Source organism: Gallinula chloropus (assembly GCF_964237585.1).
Source record: "Gallinula chloropus genome assembly, chromosome: 3".
NCBI classification, from domain to species: domain Eukaryota; kingdom Metazoa; phylum Chordata; class Aves; order Gruiformes; family Rallidae; genus Gallinula; species Gallinula chloropus.
Window position 1 is genome coordinate 105,837,686 of NC_140087.1, and position 20,745 is coordinate 105,858,430.

The following is a 20,745-nucleotide window of genomic DNA, read 5'->3' on the forward strand; positions in this document are numbered from 1 at the left end:
CAGGCTTGGGTGCCCTGGGGTAATCTGATAATTGAATTGTGTGAATTGTATTAAGTAAGTTGAATTTCTCACTAAGATTTTGGCATCTGTAGTGGCATTTATCTGGCCAAATGTAAGCATCTATAATGCATAATATGCATACGAACTGGTTGTCTAAACCCAGTGGAAGCAGGTTCATCATATATTCAGCAGTTTAAGGTGTCTGTGTAACTGAATCTCTGACTGGGAGGTAGATAGACAGACGATGAAAGAGGTAGACACTGAGAATTATTCACCTCAAACAAAATAGGTACTGATCAAAGTAGATAAATTGTCCTACGTTCTCCTTTCATTAGAAGGGGAGTCTGGGGACAGTCCTCAAATACAAATGTGGGTGTCCAGCACTCAGTGAAAGAAATCATTATCCCTACAGTCTTAAAGTGGCGTTAGAGTCTAAATTACCTCAGTATCTAGATGTAATGACCAAGAATTTTCATTCTAGCATTTTTAAAAGTACAAATGGAGAAACTCCTTTCATGAACGGCATTTTCAATCACTTTTCTGGGTTCTGAAAAATGTTCAGCCCACATTGCTGTGATCAAAGTTTTGGTAGCACCAATAGTATCAATATCGAAATGTAACCCTTTCAATTCCATTCTTATAATGAATTATTTTAGATGGCATCATTTTGTTATTTTGAAACAATTAATCTAGGCGATAAACATATTTCTGAGATAAAAATTAAATATTTACTATCAAAGTGCAATTTAAATTCACTGCATACCTTGTTAGAATACTCATGACTCAGAAATGAAAAGACTGGGTAGGCTGCAATCTCAGCTGGAAGTAATTTGCACCGGTCATTTCAGTGCTCCTGGTACTTAACTGATGCTTCTGAAAAGGATATAGCGTGCCTTATTCTCGCCTCATTTTTTAAAAACCAGTGTTTTACCTTTTCCTCCACTTTCAAGAGCTATCTGGGATTTCTCTAGCAATTCAAGTACATCTTACTGATTCCTCCAGTACCATTCACTCTCTATTTCTACGATAGATGACTGTGGCTCTACTGAGGCAGTAATGATTTTTGCTGGCTTCCAGCTGTTCTTGTTTGGTCTCAGGTGGCCTGGCTACCAGCCTGGACAGGAGTTTTCTACGTCTGTCATAACATTTCTCTTTCTTTTGCCTTTCAGCTGGATTTGGAGCTTTCTTATTTGCTCAGGTTTGACTCTTGTGAAAAGAATACCCAATTAACATCTGTTCAGGAGAAGGCAGTCAGTTCTTTTCTTATATTCACCAATCTAACGGAGAAATATTAATCTCTACATTCAGTTTCTTTGAGTATATGTAACTGAATAGTAGCATTCAGTCAGACAAAGCCAGCAAAAAGATTAAACCTGTACCTCACCAGCACAGGAATAGCTGCAGTAATTTCAGTTATTGTTATTTTCCTGCTTTGAAATCCCTTTGCTTTTTAAAAAAGCTAATACCCGTGGCTTCCAGTGCAGGGCAGTTTTCATTGTTTCATTTTGCTAATAACTAAAGCTTCTTTAGAGAATGGTATAGCAGCAGTCAGGCACTTTGCTCAGTGCTACTAGTCCTGGTGTCTCAATAGTTTTTAAAGAATTTGAGGAGTAAAACCAGACCAGAGTTAGTTCATTACGTATTGGGGCCCATTTTCTATATGTTGATCTGTGTTTTGTGTCTTGCATATTGTACTTTTGCATGATGACCATCCTAAATCTTGTGCTGGTTTTTAATTGTACACAGAAAATCTTAGAAGTTTCTGAATGAAAAAAACACTTTTCACAAGGACTCTCAGATACCTTTTTGTACATCTGCTGAACACTTTCTAGTTTGTACTAATAGCCAAGGTTATGGTTGGTTTTTTTTCCCAAACATGGATCTTCATGCCTCGTTCCATTGAACTTCATGAGGTTCTTGTTCTTTGTGCCTCATGAGGTGAAAAGGTATGGCAGTCCTGTCCTCCACTTTATCAGTCTCGCTCCCTGAGGCTGGTGTTGCCCTCAGGCATGTTATCTGTGTAAAGACTTTACCAGCTCTGGTATCAAATGCAAAGCCACATTAGCCAGCTGCCTTAGCATGCTCAGATCCACCCTGTGAGGTCCTGTGGACTTGTATGTGTGCATGATCAACTCACCTAAGTAATCCCTAAGGTGATCTTCAAACCTTCCCTGTGTTCCTTCCCTCTACAAATTATGTCACTGGGCATGCACACCCAAGAGACCCGATGAAAGACCTTTTATGTAAAGGCTCTGGGTACATCAGAATTTCTTTGTCCTTTTGCATGAGGTTGCCTGCACTCTTCATCTGCAGCTCTACATTTGCCCTGGTGATTCTTTCACTGACATGAAGCCCTGTAGAAGCCATTGATACTGATCTTTGCATCTTTCACCAATTTCTATTTAACCAAGGTCTGACTTTCCTAACTCTGTCTTAGAGTGTTTGGGTAATGCTATGTACCTCCTCAGTTGTTCGTTCCTGCTTTCACTCTCCATCTCTCCATTTCTGCTTTCAAATTCAGTTTTAGTTCACCATTCAGCCAAGCTGGTCTCCTATTATACATCAGGCTGGATTGTTCTTATGTTTTGAGGAAGTTATATATAGGTCAGTGAGCTGTAAACCGTTCCTTTGCCCTTTAAGGCAGCCTCACATAAGATTCCACAGATCTTCAGAGATCAGTTATTTCATCTGATAACTTAATCCCTTCAATATGTGAGGTTTAGCAGTTTGGTAGCCAAAATTTTAACTCACAGCCTGTTCTATCTGGTGTGTTTTCATGGTAAATAAATGACTGGCATAAACATCCCATTCTCCATCCCGTTCTCCATCATCAAGAGTAATTTCTCTGTGTCTTACTATTTCTTTGAAATTCCGACAATATTGAAACTTTGTTATGTGAATTTTATATTTATCATTCTTACATTTAAATAGTAAAGAACTCTTTCCTTTGCTGCCAGCAGAATATGCATGTGTCTGTTTCAGGATTAGAAGTTGGATTTCACATGAAGGTAAAGGCAAAATATTTTAAACAGCTTTATGATCTGTTTGGACATGAGTTTTTCCCTCCATACATACGGAGAGAAATTATCCATATACAGTCACCAGAATCTTTTTTTCCAGCCTTTCTTAAGAGTCTTTCCAGCAAGTTAAGTGCCATCCTTCTCTAAAAGTCTCTGAAGTCTCTTCCAAAGTTCTGACTCAGTGAGTTGGTGAACGCTGGATTTGGGCCTTATTACACAATAACCGACTACTCCCTTTCTTCTTCAGATAGACTTTTTCTGCCAAGGAAATGATCTTGGTTTAAAAAAAACGGTTTTGTGTCTGCCTAAACACCTGTTTAGCCAAGATATGTCTTATTTTATCTACTCCCTGAAAGAAAAACACTAACCCTTTCAAATCAAAATACCAAAACAGTAGCAAGAGTTAAAGTGATTTGATTTGCATGGAATCTTGAGGTGCAGAAAAATGTTGAACCACGCAGGTCATTTTCAGATACAACACTTTTTGCAATACTTACCATTCTTTGCTTTAAAAATGATGCAAATGATATAAGGAAGACAAATTATAGAATCATAGAATCATCAGGGTTGGAAGGCACCTCTAGAGATCATCTAGTCCAACCCCCCTGACAAGAAGATTCATCTAGGGCATGTCACGCAGGAATGCATCCAGGTGGGTTTTGAAAGTCTCCGGAGAGATGGACTGCAGAACCTCTCTTGGCAGCCAGTTCCAGTGCTCCATCACCCTTAAAGAAATTTTTTCTCATGTTGAGGCGGAACTTCCCATGTTCCAGTTTATATCCATTGCCCCTTGTCTTGACACGTACCCTTCAGGTATTTATACACAGTGATCTCCTCTCAGTTTTCTCTTCTCCAGGCTGAACAGACCCAGGACCCTCATCATTTCCTCATAAGAGAGACACTTTATTCAATTACTCATGCTCTTAGTTCTTTGTTGGACTCTCTCCAGTATTTCCCTATATCTCTTGAATTGGGAAGCCCAGACACAATACTCCAGATGAGGCCTCACCAGGGCAGAATAGAGAGGCAGAAGAACCTCCCTTGACCTGCTGGTCACAGTCTTCTTAATGCACTTCGTTGACCTTCTTGGCGACAAAGGCATATCGATCCCTTATGGTCACCTCATTTTCCACCAGGCCTCCAAGGTCCTTCTCCGTGGAACTGCCTTCTAACAGATCAAACCCCAGCCTGTATCACTGCATGGGATTATTCCTGCCCAAGTGAAGGACTCTACACCCATTCTTGTTGAATTTCATTAGGTTCCTCACCACACAACTTTCCAGTTTGTCCAGGCCATGGTAAATAGCAGCTCAGCCACTTATCAGCCAATCCTTCCAGTTTCGTATCATCAGACAACTTGCTGAGGGTACACTCTTTCTCCTCATCCAGGTCATTGAGGAAGTTGATGAACAAGACTGGACACAGAACTGACCTCTGAGAAATATCACTGGCTACAACCTCCAATTGGACTTTGTGCTGCTGATCACAATCCTCTGACCTCTATTGTTTAGCCATTTATGCCATAGTGTGATAAACAGATGAAGTTTATGATCATCACCTTTCTTTGAAAAAGTTTCTTTCTTAGTAAAGATATACAGTAACGATTCTAAACAGTATACTTTTGTTATACCACAAATATCACATGCTGAAGTGTATTTTAAGGCCCCAATCTATTTAGATGTTTATGTATATATATGACAACACTTCTTCCAGTATTCTCATAAATATACTTCTTAAAAGATTTCAGTATGCACTCTGTAGTTTCTGTAAGTCAATATAAAGTGTACTTTATGCAAGAATGTTTAGAAATTATGTGATTGAGCTAGTCTAATTCAACAATTATTACAATGGAATGTTATTGGTTATATGATACCAATACAGAATTGAGAGATCTCCTTATTAGCTATATGGGGGTAAATTCTGTTTTTTTCATGTTTAGGTTCAGTTCAGAAGAGCACCAGTGAGCTTAGATGCTTACCTGAGTGCTCTTGTGTTTGAAAAATTTAACTGGAAATCTTAAAAGAATCTAAATACTTCCTGCTCTAAATCAAGCCTGAAATATCTTGAACACTGTCTTTGTTGTGGTATTTTGGTACTTAGGTTTCTAGTCTCAGACAGAAACCAGAAGTGCAGAAGCTTGTAAAAACTAGAAGAATGGAAAAAAGGTTAACCAAACATTTCAGAGTACTCAAAAATGTATGACTGTTTGGAGGTCTGAGGTACATAGCTTTGGGTATTAGCCATTGTGCCTCTAAAAGAAATATTTAAAGTTTTCTATTTTAGAGACTTATCATCCTTTGCATGGTGTATTTTGTGATATATATTTTTATATAACCATTTTGAATATAAATTTTAAGTTATATGTAAGAGTGGGGTCCATATTTACATTATATTTATTTATATTATTTTTTTCAACCAGTGCTATATTTACTACATTAAATCATGTGAGTCACCAAAAGATTTCTTCACTGACAACTTTCACTGTTACTATGAGAAAGGAGGAAAAAAGAAGAAATATGGTGAAAGAACAATCTGCCTCTAGAAGGATTTCTAGCAGCCTAGATTTGAACTTGTACAAGGGTAAATTACTACAGAAGTTTGTATTTCGTGGACAGCTACTCTGAGTTCTTAGTGCTACCAGACTAGCTAAGCAGCACTTCCCATAGATGTGAAGAAAGAATTAACCAATTAGCTGAAGAAAGTAGCAAGTGTAAGATTTAATGCAGCATTGCCATCCATTCAAAATGAGCTTAGAATGAAGTTTACTCGGAAGCACACACATTAAGGAATGTTGCGGATCTAGACAAAAAAATTTCTCTGGTCTCCCAATAGCATATATCCTCATGTCCAGAGATGTTGTGGATGGAGATATTCAAAAGTTGTATAGGCATGATCCAGAGGTCGCTTCCAACCCCAGCCATTCTGCAATTCTCTGTGATGTAGTCCTTCCATGGGGCTTCTTCTGATACAGAGTGGGGTTGACACACACCAGACCCTAGAGTTAGGAAGTCCAGTGAGGTCATTTCCATCCAGACCATTATCCTCCAGGTATTTTCTCTGAGACAGCTGAAGCTCATTTTTGTCACTAACAAAACTCCACTGACGAGGATTTGACCCCTTGCCTTCTTTGAAGCAAGATCAGGTTATAGGGTGGTTGGTGTTCTGAGACTTAAATAATAACCAAGAAGGTATTCTTTAGCCTAGCAAGTTTAACGTTGAAGTTTATATTACATTCAACTTAATAATCATTGCACTTAAGATTTTATGTATCCTCTTACCTTAAAAGGAATAAGAACAGTTTTGAAAGAAACAACTTCATTGTTCTCCAGTTGGCTTGCAATCCAAATTCCTGTCATCAGAGGAGTTTTTACACATACAAGAGAGAGACTACATAATATTGATTCTCAATTGCTGTTGCAAAAATACTTTCTAAACCAGGAAATTTTTCCTGTATTCAACATTTCCACATCTTTCTCTTCTATATTTTTATGGCCTTCTCTGATGGATGACATCTCTACATTTTAAAAGATAAACCAAAAGGTTTAATCTCTTGCTCATTTTGAGTTCCTGTCTTTTATGTGTAGCCATTGTTTGTTAAAAGTACTCAAAAAAATTTTAAGTATAAGTTCGATCTTTTTCTTTAAGAGTCTAAGAGACATTCATACCTAGTTAATTTCTGGATAAAATCTAGAAATCATGAGGAATTTGTTGTGTTCAATTAATAGAAAATGCATAACTGATAGTATTTCAAATGTAAAATTCCATTAAGAGTTCAAGTGTCAACATTGTTGTAACATATGTCCCCTATTACTGGCTTGTGTTTTACATCTATTGCAGGGTTTAGATTTTTTTTTTGACTGTTGCAGTTTAGTACAAACATAGCAGAATCTATGGATTATGTAAACTGGGTTGTTTTGTATTTAGTCACTGAGGAAAGTCAAAAATGCACTAGATAATTATGTCCAGATATTTTTTCCCTTTATTTTCCTGATCATATTTACTACCTTTTTCAACTAAGAATGTTGATTGAACATATGGTAGGTAGTAATTAATTTCTAAAGTGAATATATATTTGTAATAATTGACATACTATTTCAGGAAAATAATTCTACCATGTGTGTCATTGTTCCATCAGAATATATACAGTTGAAGAAGTCAACTGTGAGCAACAAAATGCAACGTAAATGTCTCTCTTCTGGTACTGCTGTCAGTCCAACTAAAAATGCTGCAGGTTCATTTTGGCCATCAAATTACAATAGTACATTTTCAGTCTCTACAGCAGCATCCATATGCTGGTAAAAGTAAAATGAAGTTTTCTTTCATGATTTCAGTTTTCATTTAATCTCTTGTTTTATTTAATAGTGTAGTGATAGAAATACTGTATCCCTTTATAATTTGTAATAAAATATCAGGTTTTTCATATTAATTAATTTACAGTAGGTGGATTCTTTAGTTAAGAGAGCAAGGGCTCTGGACCAGGATGCTTTACCAATACAAATGCTAGTGTTGAAAGGGAATCCTAAGGAAAACTCTATGTAGTAAAGTGTCAGGTTGATTGGAAGGTAAAAAATTTCAAATAGTTTTGATGGAAAGTGTGATTCTTCAATGGAAATGATAACAAAAAAAAATTCCTGTTTTTCAAAGAACTGTCAGCTAGTCTGCAACATAGAGCTGATCCAGCAGTATGTGCAGCATACTGTAGATACTAAATCTTGGCGGCAGAAATTTTTGTGATAGGATTTATTGTTCTTGAGCAATACATCCCATGATGCTCTTTGACACTGGAGTTTATTTAATAGGATCAGTCCCAGACTCATTCTTTCAGACTCTCCTATTTCATTGCTCACAGTGGGTTCTTAGAAGTTCATTTTCTTACATGTGACTTCTTCATAAATATGAGACAGAAAGGTCTTATTTTATTCGCCATCTGTTTATACTCCTTCAGTGTTCCTCTCCTACATTAACTTCCACATCTGGTTCCATACTTTCTATAGCAGGCCAAAATTATGGCCACATCCACTATCTTCACGACCCCCTCTCCATTTCATGAATTTATCCACTATAAAAAATGCCAGAGTAACAATATAATCTGAAATCTTTGGGGAAGCTCATTCCTTTGGGGTGCTTTGGTTTCTTTCTACTTTTGCTAGACTGGGCAAAAAATGAGATTATATGATTACTTCTGGGATATACCACGCTAATATTGTCCTGTGTCCTACTTAGAGTGTGGGGTGGGTGCCAAGTGCCATGATCTGTCCACTGTGGTGGTAGGTTTAAATACACAGAAATTCAACTACAGAAATCTGACTGAGATCTCTGACTTACTTCATGTCACTTCTGAGAATAAACAATTCTTAAACAGCTATGATTTCCCACTCTTGTTAGCTGAGCCAGATTTGCAATTGTGGCCTAGAAATAAGCATGCCTACTATGCCATGACCATCAAGTTAGGAAGTCACTATTTCTCTTTCACCATTCATTGTAATTGGTTTGGATTCTTTTGGCTTTGATCAAATGAGAACATTAAATTTTCTGCAGTATGACTGCTCATGGCTGATCTTTTCAAAGCTTTCAGCTTTGTCAGATTTTTATTCTAACCCTCTTTTCATAACAGCTAAACTATAACATCCCCTTCCCACCAACCTGATGTTGCTTGTACCACCTATGCTTGGTCACCCTGATGTTGCTCATAGCACCTGTGAAAAAATACACATGGGTATGAAGCTGAGGTTAGAACATCAGGACAAGGTCTTTGACAGAGCAACTTGACTGAAGGGGGTCAGCTAGATCAGCAGAACACCTGAAACTCAGAGTCCATTCACTTCATCTCTCCTGAACGTTCTCCAAACATTTGAGGGCACATATATTACCTGAGTTCACTTTTTGAGGAGCAATGATGGAAATTCCTAACCCATAACCAAGCAGCTCCACCACAAAGTGGTTGTTCCTGAGGAAATGTTACTATTTTCTGGTTTACACTTTTAATTTTAGTAATTTCATACCACCCCTACTTCTATAGGATAATTTTAACTCAACATTTTTTAAAGACAGACATTTTCTAAGAAGTTGCAAGGCAACCAAAGTAACTTTCCATTGCTACTCAAAATACCCAGTATGTGCTTTCTAGGAGGTCCTCAATCTTAGATTTCTAAACTTCTCTGTTCCCTTATTAGTGCCAAAACAAGTTGCTAGGCTTTTTTATACCCTAGGTGCAAACCTTTCTAAAAAAACCTGCCCACAGATATGGCAGTGAGGACTGCAAAGGCCCATAAGTACTTCAGAAAATTTGACCCCTTTTCACTGTCAATCACAAAAAATCTGACCGTGTCACTCCAAAAATTTGCATTCATACATTGCAAAGTGTATTTCCCCCTCTCCAAGATGATTCGGAGAGATGCTACATATATATATATATATGGCATTCTAACACCTCCATTCAATGTGTGTTAAAGTACAGCATGTTTCTTACATTTCTTAGTTTCTCTATCATAGGACAGGGGGGAGGAAAAATAAAGAGTCAGAAATTGGTGTTTTCAAATGTAAAGTAAATTTAACATTATTTGTTAACATTTAGGGAAGCAGGAAGGAAGTCCTCCTTCATTCACTCAAAAGTAGAAGAGCTGGGTTTGATCTTAAGAGTTTTTCATACTTGTCATTAGCAAAAACAATAGGGAGAAGAGAAATAGAGGATTGATAGTTCCACATCCACTGAGCACTTCTGGTCAAATACCACTGCTAATCACATTTTACCTGTGATGCTATTAACACCATCTGCAGTGGCCAGATGAATAGAGATGACCAAGTTAAAAGATCAATTCTAAACAAATTCTCTCTGTTTTCTGGTGGCAGCCTACTTTTTTTTTTCCTACCTTAGTCTAGCAACGTTTTCAGTAATGCTAAAATTATCTTCAGGAATGACCATGTCTCAGTATTTCACAATAATTTGAGATCTTTATGACAAGTATATTTTGTGAACTGAACCATATTCCTTCAACTGGCTGTACACATTATCATATGTCAATTAAAACTATATATGTATCAATTAAAAAAAAATCTTTGTAACTATTCCCCTATTATTTTCTTTATTTTTTTTGAGTGCCTCCTTAACATGTTCAAGTGGAATTACCATGCAAATTCATGGAAATATTGTGATGATATTGTATGCTAAAAACATGCTCAAGTAATTTCTGGGTATTATACTTTTGCAAACTAATTTCTGGGTATTATACTTTTGCAAACTAATTTTTTACCCTTTTTATACAGGAAAATATGACATATGATCTGAATATGATCTGAATTAAATTTTCTCTTTTATGGAGGATCCAACTAGATTTGTTTTGTGAATGTCGCCAAACCAATGCGTTTGAAACAAAATCTCAAACTTGATATACAAGACTTTTGTAGACTTGATAATTTTTGGCCCTTGACTTTGAAAACAACACCTTTTTATAGGGAAAAAAGGTATTTTGAAAAGTAGTACTTTTGATGTTGAGGCATTCTCAAAAACACTTAGCACTGGTTAAGCTTTGTTCCAATTAAAGTCAAAAGATATATTAACACTGTCTCCAACATTTGCTGAATTGAGCCAAAAATCTTTACTTTTAAAAATTTTATTCAGGGGTTATGAAAAAAAATTCTTTGAAAAAATGCAAATATTGCCTGCTCTGCCAACTGTTCTTCAGACTGAGTCAAGTGGGATTATTTCTGATTTTTGCCACATCACCAATAATAAAATACTTCGCAAGGCCCTTTTAAACCCATTAACTTTATGCAGCTCCATTGCGTGGAAGAATATTATAAAACTCTCAGTGATGATGACAGAGTTTAGACCAGCAACTAAAGCTTTATTTCCCATTCTTTTGATGATGTGAAAACCAGTAGACTATATAGCACACTCCTCCCCTTTGACAAAAGTGTGCTTGTTCCCATTCAAGCAGATTAGCTCCAAGTATACACAGAAGAGATGATGTTTACTGATAAAAGTGCAATTGTATATATTGGTCTATTATTTCTCTCTGTGAACAGATTTCCTCTTAGCATTTATAAGGCCTGCTCACACATTGTGGAACGAAACAGAAAGACACCACCATTTTCTACTTATAAATATTTGCTCATGGTTTTAAGAGCAACAGTAATATACCATTACTCATTGTTAAGAGTGTGCTCTAATGACACACTGTGCCAATCCACAGAAGATATAGCATGTTACCTCCCTCTCACCAGTGGTCTGAGTTATTAACCCAAGCTGCACATATCTCCCTGTCGTAAAACCTTAGAGATGTGTTGTGCAACTTCTTTACCAGATACAAGAAGTGGGCATCGCATTAAGAGGTGATCTTGACTGTATGCAATAATATTTTGATAATTTCAGTTGTTTGGGACTGGTTCATTTTGCGAAGAGTGATGAAAAGAAAATCCCATCATACAGTTTTAAAGAAGCAATAATGAAGCATTCTGGCATGTTTTTTATCCCCAAACATCCCGAGTCACACAAACACACACAAACTGCCTCACACATTACAGAAATTCAAGTACCTCAGGGTCATTATGAGACTAAATTCTTGTCACAGCAACCTCTTGTAATTACATACCGTGTCATGATGCAATTTCTAAACTTATTTTAGTCCCTTATATTAGTACACTGTCTAGTGTGGAAGTCCAAGGGGTTTGAGCACACACTTTTAATTAGAAGATGGAAAAACAAAATCAAGCCAAAAGAATTTTTAAAAACCTCAGAGTACTCTTCCTTGTGTACCAACATATTATTGTCCCTTGCATACGCAGCCTCCTCCCATACTAGACAAAGGTATCCCTGTCAACTGAATCGTATGGAGCTGAAGTGTAGCTCTGATATGCTGATAATGCTCAATTTTATAGGTTCCAGGGATTTTATTCCCCCTCCTCTCCTGTTGTGTGTACCAGAGGTCCTCTGCTTCCTGTCTCCAGCTGATAGTGGTGGGACGGCAGAGGGTCAGGGAGAAGGGGAGGAGGCCGGTCCCTTGGCGGCTCTGGGGAGCGGGGGGCTGGTGGTGTCTGACAGCTGAAACAGATGATGCCGCACACCACCTATGTAAACAGAAATAGGCGCTGGGGCTGATGTAGCACAGAGATATGACCCTGCCCATAGAGCCGCTGAGTCTAGACTCCAGATGTGTTCTCACTGTTACCAGGCCAATTCAGATCCAACTGGTAAATATTTCTACCAGATGACAGTGGGCTCAGTTACAGAAATGAGGACAAAGGACGAAAATAGGCAGAAAATGAGTACTGGGCATTATTGCTGCTTAGAAAAATATTCTGCATAGTTTTAGAGATGTTAAGGGGCAATTATTTAAATAGATCATATACATTCTTATATTTTCTTACCATGTTCAGCTGAAAAAGTTCCAAGGCAAACTGAAGGCTGTTTAGGCAAATTAGTCACTTAAAATGAACTGAAACAGAGGTCTGTAAAGGATAAAATAAAATTTATACTAGGACTTTACCATATGGACATAGAGAAATGAGGAAAAACCATAGTGTTGATAACCTCAGGCTGGTAAATACCAGTTTATTGGGAAGTGAGTGTTATGTGATTTATTTACAGAAATGAGTGATTATAGAGCAAGGATACTCTACAGAAACAAAATTCAGGACAGAAACCCCTGTCTACTGGTGTTTCATCTCCCCAGATGTAGGATTGTGACTCCTTGTCCCTGTGGCATTAAGAATGTCGTAAAGTGTGTCAATTAAGCAGCAACCGAGCACCACTAATGCAGTCAAGGCCCTAACAAGTTTTAAGAGGTTACTGGTTTGCATCTGCCTCAGACAACTAGAATAAAGCAACAACAATCTTCAGTGATCTGGGCTCTTAGGTCCTTTTCTTCATATATGGTATTGTGACACATAACCACAGGCAAAAGGTTTGTCTTTGCAGAGAGTTGCAATCCTAGACAGTGCATGCTAAGCACTTACTAGCACAGGAGAATATAATCTATGTCTTTAATGAAGACATTTGTAATTTACACAGATTTTATATGATCCTCTGTTTGAAGTCCCATGTTTGCAAGATGACTGCCAATAAGTGATTCCAGAAGGAGGAATATGTACTGAAGATACATGAGTTTAAATGGTTGTCTTCACTGACTGGGGAATGTAGGAGTCCTGCTTTTCACATTTTGTGATAAGCCTTCATGAGATTAATTGTCTGGCTGATGAATAGGACAAAAATCACAGTATATAAACGTAGGTATGAGATAGAATTTCAATTATAAAATGAAATTAAAAACCAAAAGAGTTTTAAAATTTTTATTTCACATCATCAGAAGCTTGTATGAATGTTATTACATTGTTTTGAAAACCATTTATTAGAATAAAGATGTTTCGTAGCATGTCTAATACAAAATGCATTGGTATGAAATGTATTACCTTAGCATTGCAACACAGTATTTCAGGGGTGTTCTTACCCAAGTAATTGGTAGCCAAATACTTTTATGACACTCTCATATGGATAAGCAAGAAAAGCTTCAGATCAGCAGAGACTGGAGCTATGCTATCTATAAAAGCAAAGTTAGAAATGGCTTAGCTATTAAAACGATCGCATTAAACAAGGAATAGCTTGGTTCCTCACTTTGGACTCATAAACCAGCAGCAGGAGCTTTGAACTGAGGAAGAAAGGCTACCCTAATCTAAATGTTCCTTGAGATGACCTTTTAAATAGTTAACCTTCTAGTTATGTTGTAACTGCAACTTTTCCTGTGCACACCTGTGAAGCTATTACTTTGTGTTCAAGAGACGGAGTGGATTTACTTACTAATTGGCTCTCGTTGCACTATGTTCCTTTGCTTTTTCTCTTCCCTCTCATCTTCCCCTTTGTGTTTGAGGAGCTCTAGCCAAATGTTAAATATTCCTGAGGAGAAGTTTGCAAGCGTTGGTACAAAATGGTTTGGCTGACTACTCGGAGAATATCAGTATATACTCTCTGGTGAGCAGTAGTGTACTGTGAAATTGCTGCATTTAATTGGGTTACAGCTGCTGATCATTTTGTGCAGCTATACTGGGGCTTTACTAACAGATTCTCTGACTTAACACACTTTCTTTTCTCGGATCTTTTCACCCATATACAGAGGAAAAGAAGGTAAGAGTCTCAGAATATCTGAACCTAGACAGGCAAGAGACTGAGGCTGTCTTTGTACAAACCGTACTGCTTCAGTTCTTCCAGAGGGAGCACACATTTTAGCATTTGTTCACCTAATGGGTTTAGACTGAGCTTCCTGTTACCAAAATAAACAATATTAAAAACGCAGGTAAATTAGATAAACAAGCCCTGAAACAGAGGTCTTCATTTTGGTGGAGAATAGCAAAGAGCATTGAGCAGACCAAAACACACTTTTGGCTTCCTCCACCAGAGGATCCCTTCTCTTCCATCACTGTCTGTTCTCAACAGGATCCACGTCTCAGAACTGACCCCATTCCCCACTCCTTTCTCTCATAAGAAGAGAGCTTTTCAAGCAGTGCATGGCTCTTTGATCTGCTGGCATCCTGTAGTTATTCACACCATGGTTATTCAGCAACTTCACCTCACTGACCAGGTCAATGAACATACTTAAAGCAATATCTCATAGTACTGTCTACAGAATATTAAAGTATAATGCATCTCCCACTCCCTGTGTCTCAGAAAATCTGCTGAATTCCCAGACATCACATCTATAAATCATATGAGAATCACCCAGTTTTGGCAGACTGGGAGTAGGTGAAGACCTTCATGTTCCAACTTTAAGAATGGAATGCCACATTCCAACTGTTCCATGTTAACAGAAATGCTAAAGGTTTTTAGCCTCAAACTTAGTTATCCCAGAGGTGTATACAAATCTTTTTTTCTCTGGAAAATAGCCTGAAAATTAAAGGATAGGAGAAATACATAGAAAGTGGTTAGCTAACATAAAGCTAAGAACAAATGGAAACCAACTGACATCTTTAGGCACCATATATACCCTGCCAAGGACCATCCAAATTGCCACAAAGGCTACACATATGGTTACGTCAAAAAGTGATTAGAATTCAAGCAGATAATCTTTCAAGATTTTCTTTCAAAAAATTACATGCAAATGTAATTTGTATAGAGATGCACACATACTAAGTAGAGATACTATCTAGACTGTGTAAAAGACTGATTGTTAATTATGATCTATTCCATCTTTTCCCTTTCCTTTTTCTCTCCTTCACCCTTTCTCCTTCTCTTTATCTGTACCTTTACCTTTCTCTTAACTTTAACTTCCAAGTTAACTTTACTTGCACTTTTAGACTTCAGAATATGTTTAGACATCCAGTTGTGCTCATGTACAACATTCAGTTCAGTACTCCTAGTACATGTGTATTTCTTCATTTTTATCCCAGCTATTCTGAAAAAATAAAAATAAATTTCAGTCTTTTGTCGCTGATTGTCCATAGGACAGTAGAAGGTAAACCACAAAATAATAGTGCATTTGAGTTTGGGGAAGGGAAAAATATACACATATATGTTTTCATCCAGACAAACAAATTAGTGGAAGAAAATAAAAGTAATGAAGGGAATTTTATTTTAGCTTAAGTGTTTGGGAGGGGTATTTTTGTGAACAAAGAGCTGTTACTGTAGTACTGCATAAGATGTTCCATGTATATTACTTGTAAGGGTTAAGACATTCTTTTTTATTCTTTTTTTTAAAGTTACTTTTTATGTATTAAAAAAGGTTGAGAACCACTGCTCCAGAAAATCCCCACCAGAGTGACGGGTACAATAGAAGGTAATTAATGGCTATATTCATTAGATAGTTAGTATGCAAAGGAGAAAGCCTGAATCAGGAGGCCAGTTAATTTGCAAGAAAAAAAAAAAACATCTGAGAGTGTGGAATTTCCAGAGGCAAAACAAAGAGCTATGGCACCAGCAGGGACATATAAAATGGGCCCACACAGGAAGCTTCTGGGCAGATGACAGAAAGAGATGGGAATTCAGTCATTCCTGGTGGGAGCCAAGAGGGAGCTTGAGCTCATTGAGGAACCAGCCAAATTCAAGACAAACTGTCCTGGTTCAGAGAGAAAATCTCTGTGATGCTGGAGAAAACTCATGTAGGGAAAGGATCCCGATCTACAAAAAGCCTACAAGAAGACTCCAACACAAACCTGGAGAATGATCCATACCATGAAACTATTGGCTTGTAGCAGGGAAATGAGGATAAGGATTGCACATCTTGCTTTAATTGGGTAAGGGGGGAGGGGGAGGGGCAGGAGGGGAGGGGAAGGGGCTTTTTCCTAAATCAATCTTTATTTTTCAATTAAAGACAACAATGCTTAAAAAACAGAACGTAGGCCTGTATGAGTAACTACACTCAGAAATCATGCAGCGCCAGGATATGTTCCCAAGGGCTGGCAACTGATCACTTACACTGTTGTCAGAATGGTCCCAGTACATTTCTAGCCCAGGCCAACAAGCCCCATCCCAGACAATTCCTGGGCATGGTGCAGGAGTGAGCATTAGCCAAGGACCACTTCAGTAGGCAGTTGGGATTGGGCCATCCTGTTTGGAAGGTAGGAGAGTTGAACAGTGTGAATACTGATCATTTCATTCCAGTTTGCCTTAGCGCCAGAGACCCACATGATTAAATTGCTAGCATAGATATAGCCTCTGTGTTTACCACGGAGTCCTAAAATGACAAGTTAGAAACTGGCAAGATCAGGCCATTCAGTAGGATTACAGAAACTCAGTAAGAGCTGCAAGAGGTGTGGTATTTTAAGGCTAAAACTTCTGTATCACAAGAGGGAAGATATCCCATTCTTGACTGTTGGAATTCTCATTGAAATCAGTTTTACCAAATCACAGAATAGTTGAGGCTGGAAGACACATTTGGAGATTCTCTAAGCCAACACCCATGCAAAGCAGAATCAAGTAGAGCAGGCTGCCAAAGGCTGTCTCCAGTCAGTTTTGAATAACTCCAACGATGGAGACTTTGCAACTTCTTTGGGCAACCTGTTCCCCTGCTCAACCACCCTTATAATAAAAAGATTGTCTTATGTTTAAATTCAACTTACTTTATTTCAGTTCATCCTCGTTGCTTCTTATCCTTTAACTAGAAACCACTGAGAAGCATCTGGCTCCGTGCTGATTATTTCCAGCTCTCTAAGTCTCTCTTCATATATCAGATGCTTCAATGCCTTTGTCCTGTTCACTGCCCTTTACCAAACTCACACCAGTATGTCCATATCTCCTTTGTACTGGGGAGCCCAGCAGTGGACCCAGCACTCCAAATGTATCTCACCAGGGCAGCAGAGGGGAAGGATCACCTCCCTTCACCTTCTTGCAAAACATCAAAAAGGGAAAAAAATTCAGAAGAATTATCTGGTGATTTCTAGATCCTGCCACAGAATGATATCAAAGTGGAAAAATATGTTAACTCAGTTCACAATGTGCTTCTAAATCAACTTTGTGGCCTCTTGTAATTTGTTCATTTTTTTTTCGTGGGTGTATTTCTGGTTTTGCAACTAAGCTGCCTCATTAGATATACATATTATCATATCAAGAAAAAAAACATATAGTGAGAAAATTACACATAACAAGGAATACCTTCGCAGTATTGATTAAGTTATGCTAACAAAGTAGAAGAATGAAAACTGATTAATGTTAAGAGCAGTTCCAAGAAAGAACTGAAGTAACGTAAAACCATAGTCCCGCTTTTCTGTCACAACGGTCTGTACAAATCATGGAAAACAATTACTAATGTTTACTACTGCACTGCCTGCAATTGTCTGGAGCTGTTAAGCTTGATTAGGGCTTGCATATTTAAAGCTTGGTTCAGATTGAATCAAGTGGCATATAGACATGATTTTGGTTCATCTTTTCAGCTACTGTTGACAAAGGCACTGCAGGATGTTCAGTATTTTAAAAGTATAAATATTTTTAAGCAAGTACATGGATTGCCTCTAGCAATATTCAGAATCAATTAGAAAATCATCTGAAGGCTGAAAATTTGGTTCACTGACAACATCCGCTTCCTCTCAACTTTTAATTTGGCACATTTTGTTAATAATGTCAGACTAACACATTACCATTGGCACATGGTAACTGGAGGATAATTATCCCTGGATGCCATGCTTGTAAGTCTCTATCTTTACTATGGGGATCCCAAAGTGTGCCCTGCCACCCTCATATATTGATAGACCAAGCTATAAAATCTGCTTAGAGGTCACCAAATCTCCTTTCCATCAGATTTTGTCTTTCCAAGAGCCCCAAGTGTGGATAGCAGGGAAATATGGTGTGTGCACAGGTCTTGCCTGGTAGGAAATCATATTGAATGATGAATCATACTAAGTGTAATTCAACAGGTGTGATTCAAGCAATACCAGATCATTAAACCCTTTGTGTCTGTTTGTCTAAATATTTCTCTTTGATAGTGCTGAAATACCCAGGGAGTAGCTGGTAGAAATACAACTCCTTCCTGAACCTACCATCAGCCCTTTCCCATTGCAAGCAGACTTCCTGAAGGGAGGACATGGAAGAAGATGTCTAGGACTGCAAACACCACAGAGTGTGTCTCATGTTGCCACCCACATGACACAGGAGTGCTCTCAGAGCAGGGCAATGCCTCAGACACTTTGCTACATCTCCAGCAGTAAACGAAACAGGGCCAAAGACATCATGCATCATTTAAAGTGCTGGCACATGCCTGGAACAATTTTGTTGTGTGCCTAGCTGGCACCGCCTTTAGGCAATCCCCAGCCATGGTTTAGTGCCAGGGATCATTGTCAGGAGACAGCCCAGCCAAGGCTACATAGTTCAGCAATACAAACACCAGCCGTGGTCCTGGTTTGTTCCCTAGTATAGACACAGAAAGCATAGCAAGATGCAGCCTTGTTCCACAATACCAGATATTTACATAAAGCAATGTTTACATACAACGCTCCTCCCAGAAACTGCTATTGATGAGATAGAAAATTGTGGGAAAGGATTATAAGACACTTGTCATTAACCTATTTTTGTCTAAAAACGCCCTCTTTTTCTGTGGTTTTGTGCGGCATTTAGCAGAAGTAGGACATGTTCCTAACTTCAGGATATTAGAGGCCTAAGTAATCCTGCTCTGGCAGGGAAGTTGGACCAGATGATCTTTCAAGGTCCTTTCCAATTCCTAACATCCCATGATGCTGTTATACAGTGAAAATAATGCACATAGGTCAGGCCAAACTCTTTACTTGGTTGTTTCTTTTAATCGTAGCATATTCCAGAAATCTAAGAATTTGCAACTTTGAAGTATTTTTTCGTAGACTAACATATGGGAGGCTATAGGCACCATAATATATTATTGTTACTGATTTTTCCCAAGAAACCTTCCCTACTTTTGTTGCAAATTAGAACAGAAATTTACACTTGTTGTTTATTGTGTGTTACTTTTTGATTAACTGACATCTCTTAGGGCAAAATAAGAACCCTTTACAGTTTCCATCTCTAAAGTCCTGCAGAATGTAACAGCTATACTCATTAGAAGCTCTGGTTTCAGGCATATTGATAGATTTGTCTCTTTCAAGTGAGCATTTGTTCACAGGACCATTCTACATAATAGCTGAAATCCTTACAGGCAATATCTTTCACTTGCTTTCCCATTACCTTTTCTTTTGTAGTGCCCACAAGTCTTCATGTCATATGTCCTCAGAAATAATTTCATTACATGGCAATTGCAACTCCCTATTAGCAACCATCTTTGCACAAAGAAAAACATAGTTCATTTGAACAAGGAAGGTCATGAAATTTTGCTTAAAGATTATCAGAGAACATGACATGGAAATTGCAAGCCCAGACATTTAGTAACTGGCCAGACTGAACAGGCTTGACACCCAATAGTGACCTTTAAACTGTGAGTATTTTTTGTTTCACACAACATTCCCCCTACCTTTGGTAATCATTACTGTATCATGATCAAGAAACTTTGGCAGAAACTGAACACTGTTGTTCTAGGACCCCTGCAAACATCCAGGCTCCTAAACAGCTAAATAGATGCGAAAGAGAGAAGAAAAAATTTAGAGCAGAAAAACTATCCAGTCCAAAGGGATGTATTCCAAAGTGTGATCATTTGTCAAGCTGAGATGAGGTCTCCTGATTGCTTTTTTTCTACAGAGTGCTACATCGAGTATAGAGGCTGACTTCTGAATGCAATTTGAAAATGCTTTAAACTGATTTCAGTGCCACAAGGATGGCTGTAGCTCATTGTATTATCACTTGATTATATTATTGTATTGCAGTACTGTCTGGAGGATTCATTCACATACATAGGCACTGCAGAAAACACAGATAATTTTCTAGCCCACAAGTTTACAGTTAGCAGTGCATAACTGACATTAATTACTTAACATTCAAAATCATAGTTAGAAAAAGTGGAACTTCCTATTTTTGAAAAAAAAATTTAAAATCTACCATGTGTTCAGGGCTGCTTTAAAAAGAATGGGCTAATTTCCAGCCAAGCATGATTAAAAGCCCTAAAATGTTATGTATATTTTATAAAGATGGGTTTGTTCAGTCACATAAAAATTTTGGTGATAAAAGCGACTTCTGTTTCGGACTAATAAAAAATTGCATCTACAAAAAAATCCTCAGTATAAGAAGAATTGACCTGTCGCTCTTTTCCCGTTAAACCATCTGTAATAGAGGTCAGATAAACAAAGTGTAGTCTGATGGAGAGCAACACTTTATTCTCTTTTACTGAAAATAACACATTCTTTCAACTGA